Source organism: Heterocephalus glaber, unplaced genomic scaffold, assembly GCF_053883595.1.
Source record: "Heterocephalus glaber isolate CG9 unplaced genomic scaffold, H.glaber_assembly_v1.0 deba00001481, whole genome shotgun sequence".
NCBI classification, from domain to species: domain Eukaryota; kingdom Metazoa; phylum Chordata; class Mammalia; order Rodentia; family Bathyergidae; genus Heterocephalus; species Heterocephalus glaber.
The window spans coordinates 9,404,852-9,428,464 of NW_028258317.1; the positions used below are offsets into that span (position 1 = coordinate 9,404,852).

The 23,613-nt window shown below is 34.2% G+C and overlaps 1 long non-coding RNA gene across 1 annotated transcript in view; it reads right to left on the reverse strand.

Annotated features, from left to right (window-relative positions):
* LOC110349978 (uncharacterized) overlaps positions 1-23,613 on the reverse strand; it is a 259,222-nt gene that overhangs the window by 23,363 nt on the left and 212,246 nt on the right. Inside the window, exon 7 of the long non-coding RNA XR_002396213.2 lies at positions 1,788-1,872. This is a non-coding gene — a long non-coding RNA (uncharacterized LOC110349978). The remainder of the gene's footprint in view (positions 1-1,787; positions 1,873-23,613) is intronic.

A 23,613-nucleotide genomic window follows, 5' to 3' on the forward strand; every position in this document is an offset into this window, starting at 1 on the left:
TATAAATAATGATCAGAAAACTTCAGAAGTTTGAAGCATCATAAGCTTGGGTTTCCCACAGCAAAGCTGAGATAAAGACTTGGGTAGAGGTAGTTTATTATAGAAGTGAGAGCAGAGATCATCAGGAGTGAGGGAGCAAGAATAACTGTAAGAAAAAGATAAAGCAATAGCAAAATCACTATTGAACCTTTCCTTACTATGGATAGGTAACTGGTACTCAGTTGCTCTATGGGACATCTCAAGGGCAATGTGAAATTCCTCTTGGAATTTTCACACCAAAAAATAAATTGAGGTAGTGAATGCCTCCACTGATTGAGGGCATCCTTGAAATCACTAACTTTTCTTCATTTCTTCACTGGTGACATGAGAACTGTGGCTTTGATGATTAACACAGTAGAATTAAGATAAGGGATAGCATCAAGGTACTTAGGAACTGCCCACCAGGACTTCAGGTGAAATCACAGGTGTATTGAAGTAATGTGATATAGGGCTCTGAAAATGATCACAAGGAATTTCAGTTATGAGTGTTTTGCAATGTGACTTGGAACAGAAAAAGAAAACTGAAGTATTTCTGATTTCATCTGTTTGTATTTGTTGGTGGGGAAGAAGAGGCAAGAGAAAAGGTAGTAAAAAGGGAGAGGGCCACAGTTTTTATATGATTTGTGCTTTGACAAAAACTTCATGACCAAGTTAAAGACATGAGACATTACATACTTGGGAGACAAATTGAAACACTGCTCTTAGATGTAGACGGAAATCCTTTGCCTGCCACCCTGTGAAGAAGAAATACACTTATCTTATATAATTATTTTACTTGTCAAACACCCAAGTAGTTTTGTACCTCTGGATACGCACCAAGACTTACTTTTAGAAAATTATTATTTCTGTGCTTCTTACACAATAAAATCAAAAGTAATTACTAAACCACAAATCTATATACTACAATAGAACTAGAAATACCCTGGATAATCACATCATTTTGGTCAAATCCAGAGTTGCCTTGAAAGAAATGGTCAGTGACTTGGAGAGAGATAACTGGTGAGTCCTTCAAAGTGATTTTTTAGAATTCTGTCCATATGTCTTCACTTTCACTTAACTCAGTCCACAGTAATGCATCTTCTTACTTGTCTAACTCTCCAGAAACTGGCAACTTACACAGAAAATGACACTTTGTCTTATTCACCTTTGCAGCAGAATGCTCAATGCATTGCCTGAGTGACCAATAAAAATTTGCTGAATGAGTGGACAAAGCATTTTCTAGGTTAACAATCCTTGATGTGTGTCAAAAAGATCAACACTGATGTGGCTTAAATCACGTGAAATCTAAACTTGGTTCTATGACTACTGCAGGACATCCTTGGATAAGTCAACCACCTTTCCACAGTCTCGTTTTTCCTCATCTTTACAGATAAGGAAATTGAAAAGATGAGCCCTAGCATGCTTTCAAGCTCCTGCAGCCAATGATCTATGTGTCACAGCTGTTAGCTCTTTAGAATTCACTAAAGGAATTCTGTCCTCAATTCTTAATCTAGATTTCAAAATACCTTCAAATATCCTGTGATTAGGGCCAGGGATTTAGCTCAGTGGTTCTGCCACCTGCCTTGAAAGTGCAAGGACCCAAGTTAGATCCCGGTACCAAAACAAACAAACAAAAAAATTCCTGTGACTAATAGTGTGTTTATGGGAAAGAGTATAGATGTGATGAAAGGGGAAATTAGACTTTTTAAACAGGAAGGCTAATAAGGAGGTTTGAAGATTTGTTCATTTAAAATTTTAATTACACTTACCTTTAGGGAATTTTCTCTCTTCATCTTTGTATTCAATTTCAGTATTTAATCTTTGATTTTTAGAGATCTGGAGGTATATGTTAACCTGTCAATAATAAGGAGCACTTGTATAAGTCAATACACCTTTTGTGTCAGCAACTCTATCGTCTGGTAAACCAATAAACAAAAATGATCTAGAAATTTTATTCACTCTATCAACATACTTCAATGAACTATTAGGCATTTTGCTTATCCTAGACCCCGAGAAATAAGTTAGAGATGTCTTAGTAAGCTAAGGAATAAAGCTCAATGCAAATATAATACTTTTACAATTGATACACACCAAAACTTGAGAACTTTATTTACATAAAGAAGTGTTTATTGTTAGTGCTGTTTATTCTTAGTAGTAATTGAGAAAAAAATTAAAATGAAAATCATGGAATCCATGTTTGAAGCAAAGCAAATGCATTCAAAACTGTAGTTTAATTAAGTCAAATCTTTGAGAAAGAAATAGAAAGTTTTACAACAAACATATTTTAGAATAGGAGTTATTTTATTCACATAGATTTTTTCTACTTTGAAGGGTTTCATAATGTATTTTACTTTTCAATTTTCAATTCCAAAAAAATACTGGAATGTCTATGTCTTAAAGGAGTTTCATTAAATCAAATTCAGAAACTGAATCTTCCAAGATATTCACAGAGTCTTCCAAAAAATAATTTTACACACTCCAGAAAAAGAAAAACTTGTATAAATATTTTAATACTAAATTTATTGAGACATCATAAGATTAATAAAAGTTATCTTTGGCCTGTACCATTGCAAGAGCTGCTCAAAATGGTGGTCATGAGCTTCTAGACATTTATTAGTATGGTAAAACTGCTGCTTGGGTAACCTTGGTCATTGAGATTTCTGCACATCCATTTTCAATTTCTTCTCTAAAGCCTAACAGTATAGGGCAGTATAATGACATACCATATAGCGGCAGTACAGTGTCACAGTTTTCTGTGACATACGACATCCTCTAGGGTCCCCCATACAAGAGTAAAGCCATCTGTTGAACAAATATAGTATTTTTCCCTGAAGTGTGTGTCTCTCTTTTATGTATATATATAATATTAAATTATATATTAAAATATATATTATTACATTAAATATATTTATGTATCTGTTGGCATTATCTCAAAGTATGACTGAGGCAAAACTGTAGACATGTAGTTACTGTATCTCAAGGGCAAAGAGGGGGGTGCACATAAACAGGCATACTTACTAATGATAGTATTAGAAAAAAATGTAATGGTGAATCACAATGGAGAAAATTCAGAAGAAAATGTACACATCTGAGAGTACATTTATGCTTTAAAAATATACATTCAGGCAAAAACTCAGATAAATCTTCAGGTAATTAGGCTAAACAGAAAAAAGCTAATCCCAAAAATATCATGCTGTCTTATTCTACTGGTATAGCATTCTTGAAAGAGCAAAATTATAGAGTTGGAGAACAGATCAGTGGTTTCCCAGGGAGAGAGGTCAGTGGGAAAGGTAAGTGTGATTATAAAAGGGTGATAATAGGGAGAATTTTTCCAGTAATGGAATTGAGCATTATCATGAATATGGTGGTAAATATACAGAATCAGATGGCAATAAAATTGCATAGAAATAACCTCACAAATGCCTACATACTATACACATGTACATACACACACACACACACACACACACACACACAGAGTTCCATAGTTATGCATGATGTTACCAGTGAAGGAAAAAGATGAAAAGAAAAATGTGTTTCCTCAGTGCTATTGATGTTATAAATGCATTTGAGTCTATTATAATCTCTAAACTAAAAATTTAATTACAAAAATTAGTAAGAGAAGTACAGACAACCCATTAGGAAAACGACTAAAATACTCAAACAACCACTCAACTAAAAGGAACCAAAATAAACCTATGAAAAGTATTCACCCTCAACAGCAATCAGGAAAAATTTATATTAAAATAACAAATAGATTCTATTACAGAGACTAGCTAAAAATAAGAACCTTTGATCAAACTAAAAGTTGCCTGGATTAGAATAATCAGAAATCAGATTTCAGGGTTTCTAGCTGAATTGTCAATTATATTGTATATCTAGATATAGTGGTTTATCAGTTGGTGTTATCCACTTAGCAGGACTTTAGTATTCCAGAAATGAGAATAAAAGTAAAGCAAATGAAGCAGAGACAAATCCGTGTGCCATCTTGCATTTATGATGATGCAGTACTCTGCTGGTGGGAGTGTAAATAAGGATAATGATTCTGAAAAATAGGGTGACATTTTCCAACAAAATGGAAAATGGGCATACCTTTGAACCAGAAGTTCCATTCCTAAGCTTTAGAAAGTTGCTTGTACATGTGTGTCAAGGATGTTTCCCCATAAAAATTATCACAACTGCCTAGTTCTAGTAAAAGCTGGAAACAACTCATGCTCATTTACAATAGAATAGATAAACTGGAGTATATCATTCTAATGAAATTCTGTATAACAAATATGTATCCCTTGATCTTGTGCTAAAAGATGGATGAATCTTGGAGAATACAGTATTACATACAATAAATAAATGAGAAAATAACTCCTCTTTTAATACAAAGTTCTAAAACACCAAATCTCATTTAAGGAAAGCTATATACATATGGTATGTTTACTTGTGAAAACAAAAAATGTAAAGGTGATCTTAAAAGTTAGGGAGGAGTTGTCCTGGACAGGAAATAGGAAGAACAGTTCTGAGGTCTAGAGTGCCCTTCACAATCTATTTCTTGATCTGAAACACAGCTACACATTTGTTTGCTTCATAATTATTTGTTCAGTATACAAGTATATTTACACAATTATATTGGGAACACCCAATATACTAAGTGCTATAAATTAAAAAAATAAAATTTCATTAAAAGATGGCAAATTTTTTTCTTGATCTTGGTAAGTTCAATTTTTTGTTTATACTGTATGAATGCAGACCAACTTTAAAAGCGAATAACACAGGGCTAAGTATACAAAATAAAATCAATTGACAGTCACAGCAGCAAAACATTAAGCATATTATAATACATTCCTTTGCCACTCTCACTTACACCCTAAGGAAATATAAAATACAAATGGAAATAATTAGCTATCCATAAATACAATAATCTTTATTCAGTGGTGCATGGAGAATGAAGAAGCATAAATAATTTTACCCTTTCATTAACATCAACTACTTTTATCCTTATTTTATTTCTCTTCATCCAAATAATTATTTATTTATTTTAGCCATTTCTCTGGTACTATACTGAACACTTAATAAATAGTTGTAGAGTGTTTTTATTAGATAAAAATTCAGACTTTAGATTTTCATTACGATAATTTTAAGTGAAAGCTGATTATATTATTATGTATAGAAAAATATCAGAATAAAATAGACCAATGGCATTTTCTTCTTTTTTGCAGTCTGACATATTTTACATTTTCTACTTTATACTGTAGATATATATTGCTTTTTATGATTAGAGAAATAATGGAAATAAGTATTTGCAATATAAAACTCAAATAATTTAATAATGAGTTTAAATCACTGAAAATATAAAAGAGAAAAATCAAACTCACTATTATTTTGACCATTTGTTACTAGGGTCTTAGAAAATATGGCCTAACTGGCTTTAGCTTCTTTTTGTTTAGTAACTGGCTATTGGCTCATAAAGTGAGAGACATCCATGGGAATAGATATACCTTACTCAATTACATTTTAGCTTTTGAAAGTCAGTTTGAGAGTCAAGATTGATTACTGTATTTTAGTGTTTTGTAATTTCCTCCTCTCACTTCCTGCCTTAATGCACAATTTAAATCTGTATATAATCCTTCATGGGATAATTACTTGTGTATTAAATTTATATAACTTTGTAGACTCAGCATCTGGAATTTTCTGAAAGTGTCCATTATGTCAGTAAGAAAAAATAATGCAGTGGGACTAAAGCCTGTATTCTCTCAATTTTCTTATACCCTATGGGTCCTTGGCTTCCCTTGGCCAATCTCTGATTTTTATCCTAAATCTGTCTTGATGTAACTCATTTATATAAAACAAATCATGTCCCAAAGCATTAGCGAGCTATATAGGCTTTACTATATAACTTATAGCTTACTATAGCACATATAGTTAATTATTAAATTTCTAACTTAGTTTTACATTCCTATGTAGAAAACATGGATGCAGATGTAGGTGAGATGAAAATATAGCATTGTTATTTCAATGAAAGTCAACTTCATTACATATCTTTTATTAGGACTATTTTCTTTCTCACTGACTTCCATATACTTTTTCCCTTCAGTCTCCTTTCCAGGCCTCCTCCAATCTTCCTGATTGTTCTCTCCTCCCATTACTTTCCCTTTCTTATCCAGAGAAATACGTGTATTTATGTCTGATCTCCCAAATTTGAATAATCATACTCACATTTAACACTGTATACAAGTATACAAGGCCAGTAAGCTGAGGATTAGTGTGTGTGTGTGTGTGTGTGTATGTAATAGAGAGAAAAGAGAGAGACAGAGAGAGAGAGAGAGAGAGAGAGAGAGAGAGAGAGACTAGTAAATACAAGGTAGTTAACAGATTCATCCTCAAAAAGGGAAAGTGAGGTGAGCCAAAAAGCAAAGAGAACCATAATGTCTTTCGAAAAATATTTCCTGGGTCACACTGAGCTGAATTTTGTTTCACATTTATAAGCCTCATGAAATAGGAATACACAGTACGATTTATTTATATATGTACTTACATACATGTATGTGTATATTACAATGGGACTAGTTTTCCGCGAATTTTTTAACGAAATTGATAGCCATCTCACAATGTTCTTAAAATTGAAGAATATGTTATGGAGCTTTTCTAAGTGCATGAATTCAATTCAGTGACTTTTGGGGGGTTTTTTGTACCAGGGATCGAACTCGGGACCTTGTGCTTGCAAGGCAGGCGGCAGCACCACTGAGCTAAATCCCCAGCCCAGAAGAGTATGTTAATAATATTCTGTTACTTTTTAAATTGTGATTTCACAAATGCCATACTTCCTGATTTAATTCAACGACCTAACTGCAAAGATAAAGATATGCAAAGCTGTATAAATAAAAAACTTGATAACCTTTTCCCAGCCTCCTTGCCTCCTCCTGATGCTTTCAAAAACCTGGGAATTCTCAAACATAATGGAATCATCTGCAGATTTTTTGGTTGTTGTAAGTTTTACAAAACTAAAATTTCACTCTTCTACTTGGTTTTCTTGAAGTACATTATAAATATCACTTATAGTTAAGTAATAAATTTCTTATTTATTTTCACATTCCTATGTGGAAATCCGTAGTATAGATGTACCACAATTTATTAAACATTTCCACCCTCAAATAATTTTCAGTGTTTTTTTCACTTTCCAGTGATTCTTCAATACATATCATTGTATATATATCCTTATGTATGGATGCCTTTATTTCAATAAACTATAGTCCCAGAAATGAGAGTGAAGGATTAAAATATGTCCATTTTAGTCATAACAAATATTTCCAGATGAACTTCTCCAGAGGTTTTAGGGATTCACACTGCCACCACAAGCATAATAAAAGACTCATTACCTTGTGTTCTCACCAACACTGTTGTAATTGCTCTTTTTAATTGTTGCTAGTCTAATAGATGACAACGATCTCCTTGCACTTTTTCATTTCCCTTAGTACTCCCAAAGGCATATATTCACACATTTTATTGCCCATTAGGACACTGTCTTTTCCCTCTAGCCTTTGTACACTGGCTGTATGTCTTCTATGTTGTCTTTTTCATGTAAAACAATTTATGTGACTATATTACTCATTAAGTATATTTGCCCTTTGGCAATCATATATGTTGCAAATATTTTTGTAGTTTGCCACTTTCTATTAAGCTCACACTGTAATATACTTTTAATTTTATTTTTATTAGTACATATTTGTAGCACATACTGATTACATTCAGCATGGGAAATTGCTACATGGTCATAAAATATCTTAATTCTTTTTTTCATTGCCTTCCCCTCTTTTCCCTCCCCTTCATCCTAATCTTGGTCCCTTTTCCTTTTGCAAAAGATATATCTATTTCCTATTACCTATCTTTTATTTTGCTTTTTATTTATATTTTGGGTTTCTCATCCAAGAGAAACTATGCAATACTTAAACTTATGTGTTTAATTCATTTCACTTAACATTATGGTCTCACAGTGCATCTATTTAAGTTTATCCTTCTTTATGGCAGAGAAGTTCTCCATTACATATAAATGCCACATTTTCTTTTATGTAGTCAATTCTTTTTATCTTTTACTTTGATTTCAGATGTCCCCTAATCTGAGATTACAGAGTCCCGTAAATTTTCTCCTAATATTTCAGTGCTTTATATTTATTTACTTTTTAACATTATTGATGTACAATATGCATGACAAGACTTGCTCATTTTAACCATATTAGTGAATTTCCTAGTCACATAACCTCTACAAAGGTAAAGACACAGGACTGATCCATCATCCTAGATCCCAGTGAAGCACTGCTGTATTTTTGGTTATGATAGCTTTGCATTTTCTAGAATTTTATATGAATGTATTTATAGACTATGAATTGTTTTGTATTCATTTTCTTTAATTTGTATGTTTGAAATGCATCTATTTTTTCACATATATTAATATTTAATTTATTTTTATTGTTAAGTGGTGTTCTACTGTGAGGATAACTCATGACCTGATTATTCCTGTACTACTTAATAGATATTTTAATAGCTTCTGTTTTTTGCTTATTATATACAAGTTCATTATGGGCATTTAAGTAAAGGTCTTTGCATGGACATACAGTTTTCATTTCTTTTGAATAAATGTAGAAAGTTTTCATTTTGGAGATGTGATATAGACTTTATAAAGTTTGTCATTTCATTCTGTCTTTGAAAGTATTTGCAGCATTTTGCATTCCCAACAGAAAGGAACAGATTTTCTAGTTGCCTCACATTCTCCAGACCACTTGATATTGTAAGGCTTTCTTTTTTTAAGGCTTTTTAATTTTATCCATTAGAATAATCTGAAGTGGTCTATCATTGTGGTTTTCATGTAAACTTATATGACTAGTGATGTTCAACTTCCCTTCATTTGCTTCTATTTGCTATTCTAGGTGAAGTGTCTAAGTTTCTCCTTTTATAAAAAATTGGTTTGTTTTTATTCTTGAATTATCAGTCATCTTTATATATTCTAAATTCAAGTCTTCTGTCAATAAAATATCTTGCAAGCTAGGCATGGTAGGACACATCTGTAATTCCAAGTACTCAAGAATCTGAGGTGGAAGACTGAAAGTTCAAGGCCAGCCTGGGCAACTTAGCAAGACCATCTCACAATAAATTTAAAAAGGGATGAAGATACATGAGGATATACCTCAGTGGTAGAGTGCCCATGGGTTTAATTCCTACCACCACACACACAAAAAAATTATGAACATTTTCTTGCTAGCCATGATTAGTCTTTTCACTTTGTAAACTGTGTCTTTCACTTGCAAGATCTTTAATTTTCATGAATGTTATCTTTATTTAAATTTCTTCATCTCCTGTTTAAGAAATCTGTAAATACCCAAAGTATCTTCTAAATATTGAATAGTTTAGGTCATACATTTAAGTCTCAGATCCATTTTCAGTTAATCATTGTATATGGAATGAGGTAAGGATTGAGGTTTGTTTGTTTTTTTCCTACCCAGATAGTTAGTTGTCCTGGCATCATTTGTTAAGTTGTTAATTTGTCTAAAATTAACTTTTATGTAACATGAAGCAGAGCTTTGTCCTTCTTTTCTCTTATAATAATCAACGGTATAAATATTTCCTATGTTCCTAAGTCAACATCTTTGAAATTTATTGAAATAGCATACTTGTTTTTATTAACTTCCTATTCATAATTATAACTATTTCAAGACTTCATTCCATTCCACAGATTTTTTCCATTAAGTTTATTGGTATATTTTAGGTATACAGTACAGTTACCTTCATCACTGGGATCTTGTAACTTTACATGACATATCTTGGTTCTTATTTTGTCCCCATTCCCCTGCCCTCCCTTCAACCCCTTCACCCTTCCCTATTTACAAAGACTTTTTTCCATTTTTTCCTTTTCTCATATTTTTTCTTTTCTCTTCTTTCTTTCCCCTACCCCTCCCACTTCCCCTATTCCTTTAGACCTTTTCTTCCTATTTCACAATGTCAATTATACATTTTGATCCTTATTTACACTTCTAGTTTTTCACACCAGAGAAACTATTCAGCATGTACATGTGTGTCCTATTTATTTCACTTAAGAGCATGGCCACAATGTGAGTCCATTTAGCTGTAAATGTCTCTAGTTTCTCGTTCTTTATGGCTGGGTAGTACCCCATTTGATTAAAAAAACCACATCTTCTTTATCCAGTCTCCAGTTGATGGTCAATTAGGCTGTTTCCAAGTTTTAGCTATTACAAACTGTGCCACTATAAACATGGGTGATCATATATCACTGTGGTATGATTCTTTTAATTCTTTGGGGGAAGATACTCAGTAGAGGAATAGCTGGGTCAAATGGGACTTCTAATCTAGTTGTTTGAGGTATCTCCATACTGATTTCCACAGTGGTTGCACCAGTCTGCACTCCCACCAACAACAAAGAAGGGTTCCTTTCTCCCCACACCCCCGCCAGCATTTGTTATTGGTTGATTTCTTGATAGCAGCCATTCTTTCTGGGGTGAGGTGGAATCTCAGTGTTATTTTCATCTGCATCTCTCGAACGACCAGTGATGCTGAACATTTTTCCATGTGTTTATTTGCTGCTTTTACTTCTTTGTCTGAGAAATGTCTTCATTTCAGATGCCCATTGTTGAACTGGGTCTTTATATTTGGGGGAGATCGATTTTTTTGAGTTCCTTATATATTCTAGATAGTAGACCTTTGTCTGAGGAGCAGCTGGTAAAAAATTTTTCCCACATTGTGGGTTGTCTCTTAGCTCTGTTGTTCGTTTCTCTTGCAGTGCAGAAGCTTTTTAAAAAGATGAGATTCCCAGTTGTTGATTCTTTATGCTAGTGCCCATGCTACTGATGATTTGTTCATAAAATTTTTTCCTGTGCCAATGTCTTCAAGAGTTCTAACTAACTTATCTTCCAGCAAGTTTAGCATTTCTGTTTTAATATTTAGATCTTAAATCTGCTTGGATTTTAGCTTAGTGCATGGTGAAAGATGGAGGCCTAGTTTTAATCTTTGGCAGGTTGAAATCCAGTTTTTCCAACACCATTTATTAAAGAGACTATCTTTCCTCCAGTAAGGATGGTTGGCTCCTTTGTCAAAGACAATGTGCCTGAGTATGTCTGGAGTTGTTTCTGCATCTTCTAATCTATTCCACTGATCCTCGGGTCTGTTTCTTTCCCAGTACCATGCTGTTTTTATCACAGTGGATTTGTAGTATAGTTTCAAGTTGGGGATTGTGATACCCCCTGCCATGTCTCTGTTGCCTAGAATTGCTTTTGCTGTGATAGGTCTCTTGTGGTTCCAAGTGAATTTTTGGATTGTTTTCTCTAGTTCTGTGAAATATACTTTTGGGATTTCAATCAGGATTGCATTGAAGCTGTATAGGAGTTTTGGAAGTATAGCCATTTTCACTATATTGGTTCTTCCTACCAGGGATTTAGAAGTAAGCAGAAGGACCCGAATTTGATCCCTGGTACAAAAAAAAAAAAAAAAAAAAAAATTGGTTCTTCCTACCCAGGAAGAACAGCAGATGTCTTTCCATTTTCTTATATGCTCTTCAATCTCTTTTTTCAGTGTGTTGTAGTTCTCAATGTAGAGGTCTTTTGCTTCCTTCACTACATTGATTGCTTGATATTTCAATTTTTTGGATATTATTGTGAAAGGAATTGTTTCCCTAATTTCTCTCTCAGTCAGTCTGTTATTTTTGTATTGATTTTTGAGTGTTGACCTTGTATCCAGCTACTCTACTGAATCTGTCAATTAAGTCTAGATGTCTTTTGGCGTGGTTTTTTTGATCTTCTATGTAGACTATCACATCATCAGCAAATAATGACAGTTTAACTTCTTCCTTTCCTATCTTTATTGCTTTTATTTCTTTCTCTTGTCTAATTGCTGTGGCTAATGTTTCCAGAACTATATTGAACAGGAATGGTGATAGTGGACATTCTTGTCTTGGTCCTGATTTTGGAGTGAAGATTTTCTGGTTTTGACCATTTAGTATGATGTTGGCTATTTGTTTTTCATAGATAGCCTTTATCAAGATTTACTTTTATGTCCATTGCCCAAAAGAAGATCTTGATTTCCAAATGTTTAACCTATTTCTCTTTGCTTTTTCTCATCTCATTAATTTTACTACCATCTTCCTAGTGGGTCAAGCCAATAACTGAAGTGGTAGCCCTTTTTTCTTTTTACTCACTGACTGTAATCAACACATCCATGTTCTCCCTTTACATTATTTCCATTGCTAACAGATTCATCCAGACCTCTCACACTTTCCATGTACCATGCTACTCCATAACCAGTAAATAGTGTCTTCTTATTCTTTAAGCATTCGAGTTTCTTCCTGCCTCGGGGACTTTGGACTTACTGTTCCCTCTGCCTAGAATAATCCTCCTTCAAAGATTATACCAGTTGGGTCTTTGGTAATGACTTAGCTCTTTGGAGAAACCTTGTGTAGATGTCACTCCTTCTATTCTAGGATCCCACTTCTAACTAGAATCCTTCTATGGCTAGTTTGAATTTGAGGAGGCTATCTCATTCAGGCATTAAGTATGCACACTTCACAAGCAGCATATCTTTTGCATTAAGCAAGATCAGAGTTGAATCTTTCCATTTCAGAATCATTTCATCTCATCTTTGTAAACATTGATCCAGTAGCCAGCACCAAACTTGTTATTTAGGGACAAAAACCACAAAGAATTAACCTTGGTCAATCTGATTACTACCTGGGAGTATGCTCATTGTAAAGTGAGACTGGGGCCGGGAATTTAGCTCAGTGGTTCTGCTGCTTGCTTTGCAAGTGCAAGGTCCTGAGTTCAATTCCCCGTACTAAAAAATAAAGAAATTAAAAATTTTTAAAAAATTTTATAAAAGAGCCTGTAGTGTTGGGCTATACTTTATAAGGGTAGTACTTTGCTTTTCAGTAAAACAGCCATGGGCCACTCTCAAATGAGGAGCAGAGGCTTCTCTGACCACCTGGCACATTCCTGAGAGGCAGTCTACACTGGGGAAAAAGGTCTGTTGAATCATGAAAAGTGGACCTGGAGAAGTGGCTGATGCTGAGAAGTAGGACAGACACTCTTGGGGTGGGTCCGCTCTGGATGAACCTGTATAGAGTCCAGAGAGAAGGGCCAGTCTGGGCAGGCTTGCCCATCACACAGAGCAGGGTGTGTGTGTGTGTGTGTGTATGTTTATGTGTGCTTTCACTCCTTCCAGCTCCACTGTGCTCCTCTTGGTACTGTGTATTCAGCGCTGCCACACAGCTGCCCCCACTCTGGTTGCTGTGACAACTCTGCGTTTTGCTGTTGCTCTGTGTGGGAATGAGCCCGAGGGTGTACCTTCCTCTCTGAGCCTCTCAAGGCTCTAAATGCCATTTGACTCATTTTCCATTACAATCATCAGAGGACCTTTCTCAATTTGAAGGGAGTTATTGCTTTCTTTCACATCTTTTCTCAAATATCTGATTTCAATTCAGCTCTTCAGAGAAAATCCAAGCTGCCTCTGCAGTCCTTATGAAGAGAAAAGGTGAATTTCATTCCAGATTTGTTGTTTTAAAGCTGAAGACCTCAAATACAATCTGATTGTCTCCCCCTATTGTACACGAGTAGAAATAAAATCTTTTGTGCCTAGAACAGGGGCTGGAATATATGGTAATCACTCAGAAAGTTTGTGCAGTAAATGAAGGAAGTTGAGGGAATCACAACTATTCCAAGATCACACAGGTCTATTGTAGAAGTAAGATTAGATTATAAAATTTCTAATTTTATAATTTAATCTATTTACAAAAACAATTGAGTTGTATTTATTTATTGAAATTATATAAAAATGATATTTGTATATTTAAATATTTACTCAAAACTTGTTAGTCTCTAATAGTCTTTAAACCCAAAGGTACCCTTAAAAACAAAGTAATCTATTCTGCTGCTTACTAAAAATAACATTGAATTTATTTATTTTTACTTTGATAACAGTTTTTGCATTTATTATTAAATGTATATTTTCTACCTTTCAAATTTCATCAACTTTAATTAGTAAAATCAGAATAAAATCTTGCAGTTTGACAGATTTTTAAAAGCATCAATAGGGAAAAAATGTGCATCACAAATATCTGATGTTTAAGTCATTATTTCTTTTTTGATGCTTTCATTTTAATTTTTATTTTTATTAGTACATATTTGAAGTACTTAAATCATATATTTCTTAGAACATATATTTAATAATTTTATTCAAATTGTAGAAGAATTACTTTCATCTCAAGACTGAGCTACCTTTCTGAGTCCATGTGATTAGGACACGTTTTCCTTGAAAAAATTTAAGAAGAGTGAGGTGAAAAGCAGAGAAAATTTAGATTCAAAATCTTGGAAAATTTTAAAACTTAGTAAAAAATATAAAAGCACTTATCCTCAAGATCAATTTTAAGGTCAAACTAAGAAATGTTCTGTTTTGTAGAGAGGGAATTTGAAATTTGTTTGCAGCTTAATCTTTTATAATAAGAAAATCTCCAAGGAATATCTTTGGAAGTGGTGCATTTATGATACTGGTTGTGTTTAACCATGTAAAAGGTCATAAACTTAGTTTTCCCCAACTTTGACAGGCTTTAAAGCCACCTGTGGCACTTCAAAACAAAACAAAAAACCGTAACTTTTGCTGAGCCCCAGGGAAAGCATACCAAACCAGAATCTCTATGAGACCCAGGATTCAGTTTGAATAATCTTTTCTGTGTCTTCTGAAGCCAGCCTGGTACTTCAGCCACCTGGGCTTTGGCAGCACAGGCTGTATTGACCTCTCTTTGGAGAAACAGTTGTGTCTTAACTTTGAGCCGTACTTGCAGACAAATGAATGTTCTTGTGGAACTGTAAACTTCCACTGATATTCCAAAATAAAGATCTAAAATACTACAGGAAAAAAAACTATTAGGTCTATCCTTATCTTTCCTTGAGAAAGAACCATTAAAAAAAGAAGAAAATGTGTGCTCTGTTCTAGTCTAAACTCAAAATTGGGAAGGACTCTAATAGTTAATATTGCTTTCTTTTGAGATAGTTTTGTTGAGAAGTCTTGATTATTCATCATTATTATTTTTCTTAAAGTCATAGATATTCCTAATATCTTCCTAAGAAAACAAAAATTCAGGATCAGAAAACAAGGATTTGAGCCAGTGGTTAGATGAGAACTCCTCACTCTGGACTTTGTTGATAGAATCTAACTCTGTGGAGTAGATTCCCTCATCCAAGCAGCTGGGTTTTAGGAGAAAAGAAAGGCTTTCACCACAGCCACACAGGTTAGAAATGAGGCAGAGATGGATCTATGTGGTATAAAGCAGCTCCACTGGAGCTCACTCACAAGGCACCTGAGTCCTTTTTTCAGAATGCCTGTGTCTCTAGACCCAGAGATACATCCTTTCTGTGGTGCCTTGGAGATTGAACTTTTTATCTTGACCCCACATTTTCAGAGGATGATTTTGATATGGGGGAAGAGTTGTAACTCCCAAACCTACTAGATATCTGAAATGTGAGTTCATGTTCTCTAAAATCAAAGAATGAATTCTAGGAACAATGGAGTTTAAGAGTAGGAAAAATTTATTGGGAGAAAGAAAGCTTCTGCCTGAGAGACAGAAGGGGGACCAGAAAGTGGCTTGCCCACCCACCCCCCTTTTCAAAGATGTTTTATACAGCAAAGCCATGTGGTAAGGCAGGTACAAAGTGTGACAAAACTGTAAGACCCAATGGAAATTTACAAGGTGGACATGAGGTGGGACAAAGCCATGACCAACCAATAAGATAACAAGTACAGTCACCCAGATAATATTGATTAAATGGGGATCAAATGGAAAGACAAGTCACATACAAGGAATTTCCAATTTAGAATAGCAATCACTGCTATCTATCTACAGGAGAAGTAGTATTTCTTTACCTTTTTATAATGCTAACTAGTGAATGTGCTTCAAATGTTCTCCGTGTTGGTTCCTTGCTGTATTGGCTCCTGGAGGGCTGGCGCCTTAAGGGAGGAGCCCCTGTCTACCTGCCAGTAAGATATCTAATTAACTTACCTATCTATAATAATGTGACTACACCATGCACTTCACCTAGACTGAGTAGAGGTTAAAAATTTAGCTGTAATATATCTTACTACCTGATTTGAACTCTCAGTAGAAGCCAATGGTCAGGGAAAGAACCATGTTGAATGCACCCATAATCTGACTCTAGATAGAAGACAGATTGAAATAACATGATTGCATCATCAGATACTAAGGCAAGTCCAGAATAGGAATAAAATTCTATGGTAATAAAAAGTGACAAGTCTTCATAAAACAAGCAACCTTGCAGTATCAATTACATTTCCTTGGCAATGCTCTCAAAATTCCAATGAATGGTAAAGAATATTTATCTTTCATATTTGTCCAGCCAGAAGGCCTACTTTCATCCTGAAAGGATTACTGATTTGATTACAAAAATATTGTGAATTTATTATCCAGGACCAAAGGCATTTTATACCTGACATAAATGCCTGATGAGTTGAACTACAGCTGCATTTTAAAATGTTCCCATTTCAATAGTACCCTATGTATTCACTTGCATTACTAATCTAGTACCAAAACAGTATGTCATCAGTACTAAAACTTATACACCTGGAATTATAGTAAAAACAACCTTCACATTTTCTTATTTAAATATGACATCCTGTGAGTTAATATACTGTATATGAATCAGTTGAATACAATAAAATTTCTTCTTAGATACAGTATCCATAAATATCAAATAGCCAGTAGTCTGTTTCTAGGGAGAAAAGAAAAAATGATTCAAAAGATTCTTCTCAACAGCTTCTTGGCAGCTAAGGAGGAACTTAATAAAAGCTTAGCTGTTGACTTCATCAGACTGTGACACAGATGCCCTAACTTTGTGGCGCTGTATAGATCCAACTCAGATTGGGTGCAAAGATTTGGTGCCTATTTGAAGAACGAATGTGGTCAATTTATTACCTAGCATGGGCATGATCCCAACCATGATGGAGATGTTATTCAGAAGACTGCTAGAAAGGGTAACTTCTGTTTTGCTTCTATTATAATAAAGGAAGCAAGCTGAAGCTTGCTAAACCAAAAGAGAGCTATTTAAATATCCATTCCAACCACAAATCCAGCTCTAGTCTAAAGACCATTGGATTAAAATGGTAATCTGATTACTTACCAAAAGACATTGAGCATCCCCAGGCTATTCATTGTTATTCCATCTGTTACCTGAATTCCTGGAAAGATTTCATTGTGTTACCCTCTCTGCTTAGTCTTTCCTCTCATTTCTTTGCTACAAGTGTGAGTAGATAAGTTAGATCTGAGTGAATTTAAGAAGTATGTATCAAATGATACTATTTCAAAATAAACAATATTCTTGAATAAATTTTTATGATGAATCACATTGTCCGAAATATTTTACATTATATAGTATCTCATTTAATCCTTTAAGAATCATATGTATCATGATCATTTGCATTTTATAGCTGAACAAAGTATAAGATTTTATTTAAATAAGAAACTTGACCAAGTCAATATCAATTATATAGATCAGAAACAATCATTTCAATCTGAATGTTCTAATCACAAATTTTTAGTACTATAAACAAAAGAAATATATTTTTTAATAATTAATTAAACCTAAATTAAAAAAAAAAAAACAAAACCACTCTCCTAGTAGCTACAGCTCTAGTTAAAGGTTTTTATTCTCTACTACATTCAGGTATCTTCTGAATTCCCAGACTCCATAGAAAACACTCTTATCCCACCCAGACAACATTTTATTAATTGAAAAATCACTTAAAATAATTTAAAATTGATATGCACAAGCAATTTGCTTTAGTGGAGGTCAGTTACAAAAGGTAAAGCCTGGAATATCTGTCTGCCTTTGCCACATTGCAGCACATTTGATCAAGTAGGTCTCTGAGACTTGAGAGGCAAGGCTGCTGTAAGAAGTTAAGAGGATTTCTAAGGAACTGATAAGGGAAAATTCCCTCTTATTTGGAGTACCTGCCACCAACCTGGCTCCTCCTTTGTTTTGACCTTTTCACTTCCCTGTAAAACTCCAATAAAATGTAAAGCAAATGAATAAAAACAACTAAAAGAATATTAAATATTAAAATGTTCACAAAATAAATGTTTTATTGAAGATCAAGGCTAGAACTCTGAACTGGCAGTGATAAAAAAATATAAAGATAAATGGAGTCAGAGGGCAAGCAATTTCACCTGCTTTCCATCAGCATTCTTGAAGGTAACCTTCAGAAAAAAAATGTTAAGAAGGATGAGTCCCAGACAGACCTTGAGCATACACTCAAGTTTACCACAAGGACCTAGGCCAGGGATTGATAATATATTTTTGAACCATAAAAAAAATTTGAACTACCTGTTATGTTTAACTCATAGTGATAACAAAAAGTACATATAATAGATACAATCTAAAGGAGTCAGTGAAGGCAAATTTAAATCAGTAGATGAAAAGGTATGACATAGGAGCAAACCAGAGCAACTGATAAACTGCCCTCATGGACTCAAACTTAAAGGTCTAGTATGGATAATTATATGGACATTGTTTTCAAAGAATTTTCCAAAAGCATAAACAGATCATCTTGAAGTAAGATTAAAAGGCAAAATAAGAGTACTTTAATTCTAAATCTTAATTCTAGTTCTTCAAAACTATAGGGCATATTGTGGAATCTCCAAACATCCAAAGATCCTTAGATATACTAATAATGTCCTTGGTTGTTTTCCATAAGACAAAATGTCTTATGAAACTATGTGCTTATCCTCAGTACTACAGAGAATTCAAATTTCCTTTTTTGATTTTAAATTTCCTTAATACTAAGATCCAACCAGAAACTCTGGTTGGTATTGGTGCTTTTTATTGAAAACAAATAGAAAAAATAACATTATTATTGTTTATTAAATGAAATTTTAGGGTGGATAATGGCTTATAAAACATGAATTTAGGGTAAATATAAAAAGATTGGAAATTGTTATAATATTTTTACTTTGCCTTTACTCAGAATGACACTCGATCTATAAAACCATTTCTAAAAATTTGTTTCAGTGATAGACTTCTAAAGAGTACCCATGTGGTTGGTTCATTTCACTTTTAACAACTAGAAAAACTTGGTATTTGAACACAAACACACACCTCAAATTTTAATTACGGTCCCTTTTCTAAAGAAGATGAAAAAGACAATGGAGAGGAGGAAGAGAAGGTAGAAATATTCTCTTAAATATTCTTCCCTTTGCTCCTACTATGCATTGTTAACTTCATTTCAGAGTACTAGATTAACTCTCAAGACCTTCTGGAGACCTTCCCTGGCCAACCAACCCACCCAGTTTCCTGCCTACCCCTTTACCCTCTGTTATATAAACTTTTTGTTCACTTCATGGCTCTTATCACAGCCTGTAATTATGTGGGTTGTTTATTTGTTTATTGTGTAACATCTCATTGTCACATTAGAATGTAATTGCTGTAAGAAAGACATTGTGTGTCTTATTCTCTCACTTACAACACTTGGTGGGGCATCAAGTCATATTTGTTAAATAAATAAATAAGAACTAAAATCTCTATTCAGCTATCAACTAGTATATTGCTAGATCCTTCGCACTATGCACAATCCTTACAAAAGTTCTAGGAAGTGAGCATTAAGTACTTACTTAGCAGGAAACTGGGGCTTAAGAGAGATTGAAACTGGCTTTAGAAATGCCAGATATTGATGGACCAAATACATTTCTGTCTGTCTCTGAAGTCTATATTTAAATATAGCTTTTTAGCTGAGAACTTCAAGGTATAATTACCTCATCTCTGTAGATATTTGTGTGACAAGAAAACACAGTCTGCCTTAACGACTTCATCCTCATCTGTTATGGCATTTTCATGCTGAGTTATTATGGGTCTGATTACCTGGACGCCCCCTCCTTTAGTCTGAGAGCTCTTCAAGGGCCATGAATTACTCTCTACACCCAAGAGCTTCCACAACATTTGTATGTGAAAGAAAAGAGTAAATTTTCTAGATTAACTTACCACTCTAGTTATTTTAGCACCTCTCAACTGGTTAGAAATTTGAGCAAAAAGATAACTCAAGGTGTGCCCAAGGACATACAGCACTTTGCATTTAACAACAACGAGCTATAAATTGTTGACTGACAATCATATAATAATGAAAAGTCTCAAGTCAAAATTAAAAATTTTAATTTTTAAAAATTATTATTAAACTCTTATCAGAAATATTTAAATATTATGGTAGCAGGATAGAAGATGGATATAGGACCCCAGCCTCAATCTCTCAGATCTCCACTAAAAAGACTGAGCAAGAAGAATACTGAAAACCTAATTAACTACTGGAATTAGAAAAGAGTGTCATCTGAACAATGCTAACTTTGAAGAAATTCTGTCTGGTATCTTGCATAGAAAAAGAAATAAAATGGCCATGAGCTGTATTTTATTTCTGTGCGTCTACAGTATTGTATCTGAAAGTAAGGGTGATGGAGGGCCCCAGGGTTTGTGTAACAGCTACCCCAAAAGGTGAAGGGTTGGATCAGAGGAGATCACAGGACACAGTGGGTGGCTGGACAGCAGATTAAACCTGGTCCGGAGACCAACTACCAAAAAGCTGAAAGTGAAAAATAAGCCTTGCTGTAGTAATTTGAAAAACAGCACAGGATCAAGCATGTCCTGGCAGAATTAATCAATGCTCATATGCTCCTCTCTCCTGAAAGTCCTAACACTGAACTAATAGTACATTTGTACCTACAACTCTTCAAATTATAAGTGCTTTGAAGGGAAAATCCCACAAGACACTATTGATCATAAGGAAAATCTAGGACGGTCTATAAACAGGGGTTGGTGTCAAACACTAGGACTAGACAGAGGATCACTTGAAGTTGAGGAAATGTTCACGACCATGTAATGATCCTAGAATAATAATTGACAAAGTGAAAAAATAATTTATTTTTCAGAGAAGTTTTAGATTTGTGGCAAGATCCAGACAAAGGTAGAAATTTCCCACATATCTCCTGCCTCTACACATGTGTAACCTCCATTATTAAAATCCCCTCCAGACCAGTGTGTTACAAGTGATCAACTGACATGAACTATATTTCAACTTGTGCTATATTTTTTCATTAAAAATCTGATTTGCATGATGAGTACAGATTTATGTAAAATGCATGGGTAAATATGCACATATATTCATAGATTTAAAAGTAGCATTATTCACCCTAAAGGGCAATCACTGACCACAACACTCCTCTGCTTAAAACACTGCAACAGCTTCTCATGGCATGTAGTTCAGTGTAGCCCTTAAGACTTCCCTGGTGAGCCTTCCGCTTATATCAGCAGCCTTATCTCACGTCACTCACCTCGTCTATGCCCCAAACATTGGAAATATTTCCAGGGTCTCCACACACCATCATTCTTGCCACTCAGGTTGTCTGCAATGATCTCCCAACCCAGCCTCTTTTTGCTAATCACCTTTACCACCTTGCCACACACATACACACAAACTGTTGTTCCCTTTGTGTTTTGCTACTTGTACTCACAGTTGAGGTAAAATCAATGAACATTCAGCAACATTCTCCCTGACTACTACATGAGGTCCCTCTGGTATACAGTATAATGAAATAATTCCCCATCCTTCCCATTCACAGTTTTCATTACAGTTAAATATTTATATGTTTCAAGAATGATCCTTAATGATTTATAAGTACCATGACAAGAAAGAGTTTATCTTTTATGCAGCATAGCTTTTAGTACATTGTAGTTAGTAAAAATACATGAAAATGAATGATATAGCTGGTATCTTTTAGGCACTTACTAAAGTAGTCTACATACATTAACTCATTTAATCTTTAGAATAACTCAAGGAGTGGGTCCTGTTCCAACTCCCATTTTAAAGGTGATGAAATGACGGCACTGAAAAATATAGCGATGTCAATTCTTATTTCTAGTACACAGCAGAGCAGGGATTCACACTCAGAACATTTGGCTTAACAGCTTGAGTTCCTAACCACAAATAATCATAGCTAACAATTACATGGCATGTAAAATAAGCCAGTTATTATTCTAAATGTTTTGCATGTATTGATTCATGGAATCTTCATAGAAAACCTCAAAAGCAAAACAAAGTGGTAGGCACCATTATTATCTATATCTTATACAGGAGAAAACTGCGACAGGGAGGAATTAAAGAAACTTGCTTCAACTCATGTGGTAGTAAGTGACAGAAGGGGACTCGGAACCCTGGAATTTTTTCTGGTATAAATACTCCTTTATGCTTTGTTTACATTAGAGCAAAGAAAGGAAGGAAGGAAAGGAGTTATATTTTAGTATAAGGATTGTGAGTGTATATTTTTCTGTATTTTTTATTGTCCAAAAAAGTGTGACAAGCACATTTGTATAATATTAGAGAGAGTATTTTGAGGGAGATATAATTTAAAATTACTGTTGGTATAAAAATATTCAGAAAGCATCAATATATGACTTGGAAATTTACCTAACTGCTTCTTTAACCCAGTGTGTTCTCTGATACTGTATTCTTGTACCCATCACAACATACATTAAAAAATACACCTGAGTTTCTATCCTCTTCTGGGTCAGACTCCACTGATAGCTGCTAATTAAAATGCACTTATGGAATCTCCCCAAGAGTTAGGGAATATCAGTTCCTCTGCATTCCACTAACAAATGACTGTGGTCAGGATTGGGTGATTTATTTTTTAAAATGATTTCACACTTTCAAGATACTGTGAGATGGAAAAACTAAGTTATCTCAAAAGAAAACTATTTTAAACATCTCTTCAACCTCATGAGTATTGTTTTCTGAAGCCCTAAAGTTTAGCACATGGAACAAAGTAATTTAATCACAGTAATTAAGATCATTATAATTAATATACAATTATATATTAATCAATATGTAATTAATATATAATTGTATTAAATATATGATTATATAACATATAATTAATATATATATATTGGTACCTGGGATCAAACTTGGAACCTCGCGCTTGCCAGGCAGGCATTGTGCTGCTAAGCTACATCCCTGGCCCTTGACTGATATAGTTTTCATTTGGTGATGGGGAAAAACAGGTTTTGTGTGCCTGACTTTTCAAAACTGGACTGTGATGGGGTCTTCATTGTCTCCTTCCCTGTAAAAGTGGTGATTCCTCCTCATTGCCTTCAAAGGGCCCTGTATAAATTATTTCTATCATGTCAACTTTAACAATTTATGCACCTCTTTATTTACGTGCCTGCTCTTCTTTCTTATTTCTAGCTCTATTTTGTTTCCCGTGTGCTCGCTTTGGCAGCACATATACTAAAATTATATTTTGTTTCCCTGGTATATAATTCATTGTAATAACACGAGGTTCAAAAATAAATAAATAAAAATAAACACACAGCTCAAGAAACACAGTTCCTCAACTAAAAATTAATTTCATAATATTTTAAATTCTTTGTGACATATTTACCCATTAAAATAGATATACATGAATAATGTCTTGTTTCAAGAAAGCTCCTTCTCCTTAGCATGTTCTTCCAGTACATCTGAGGGACTGCTTTTACCACAGTCAAGCCAACTTTTGTATAAAAAGTT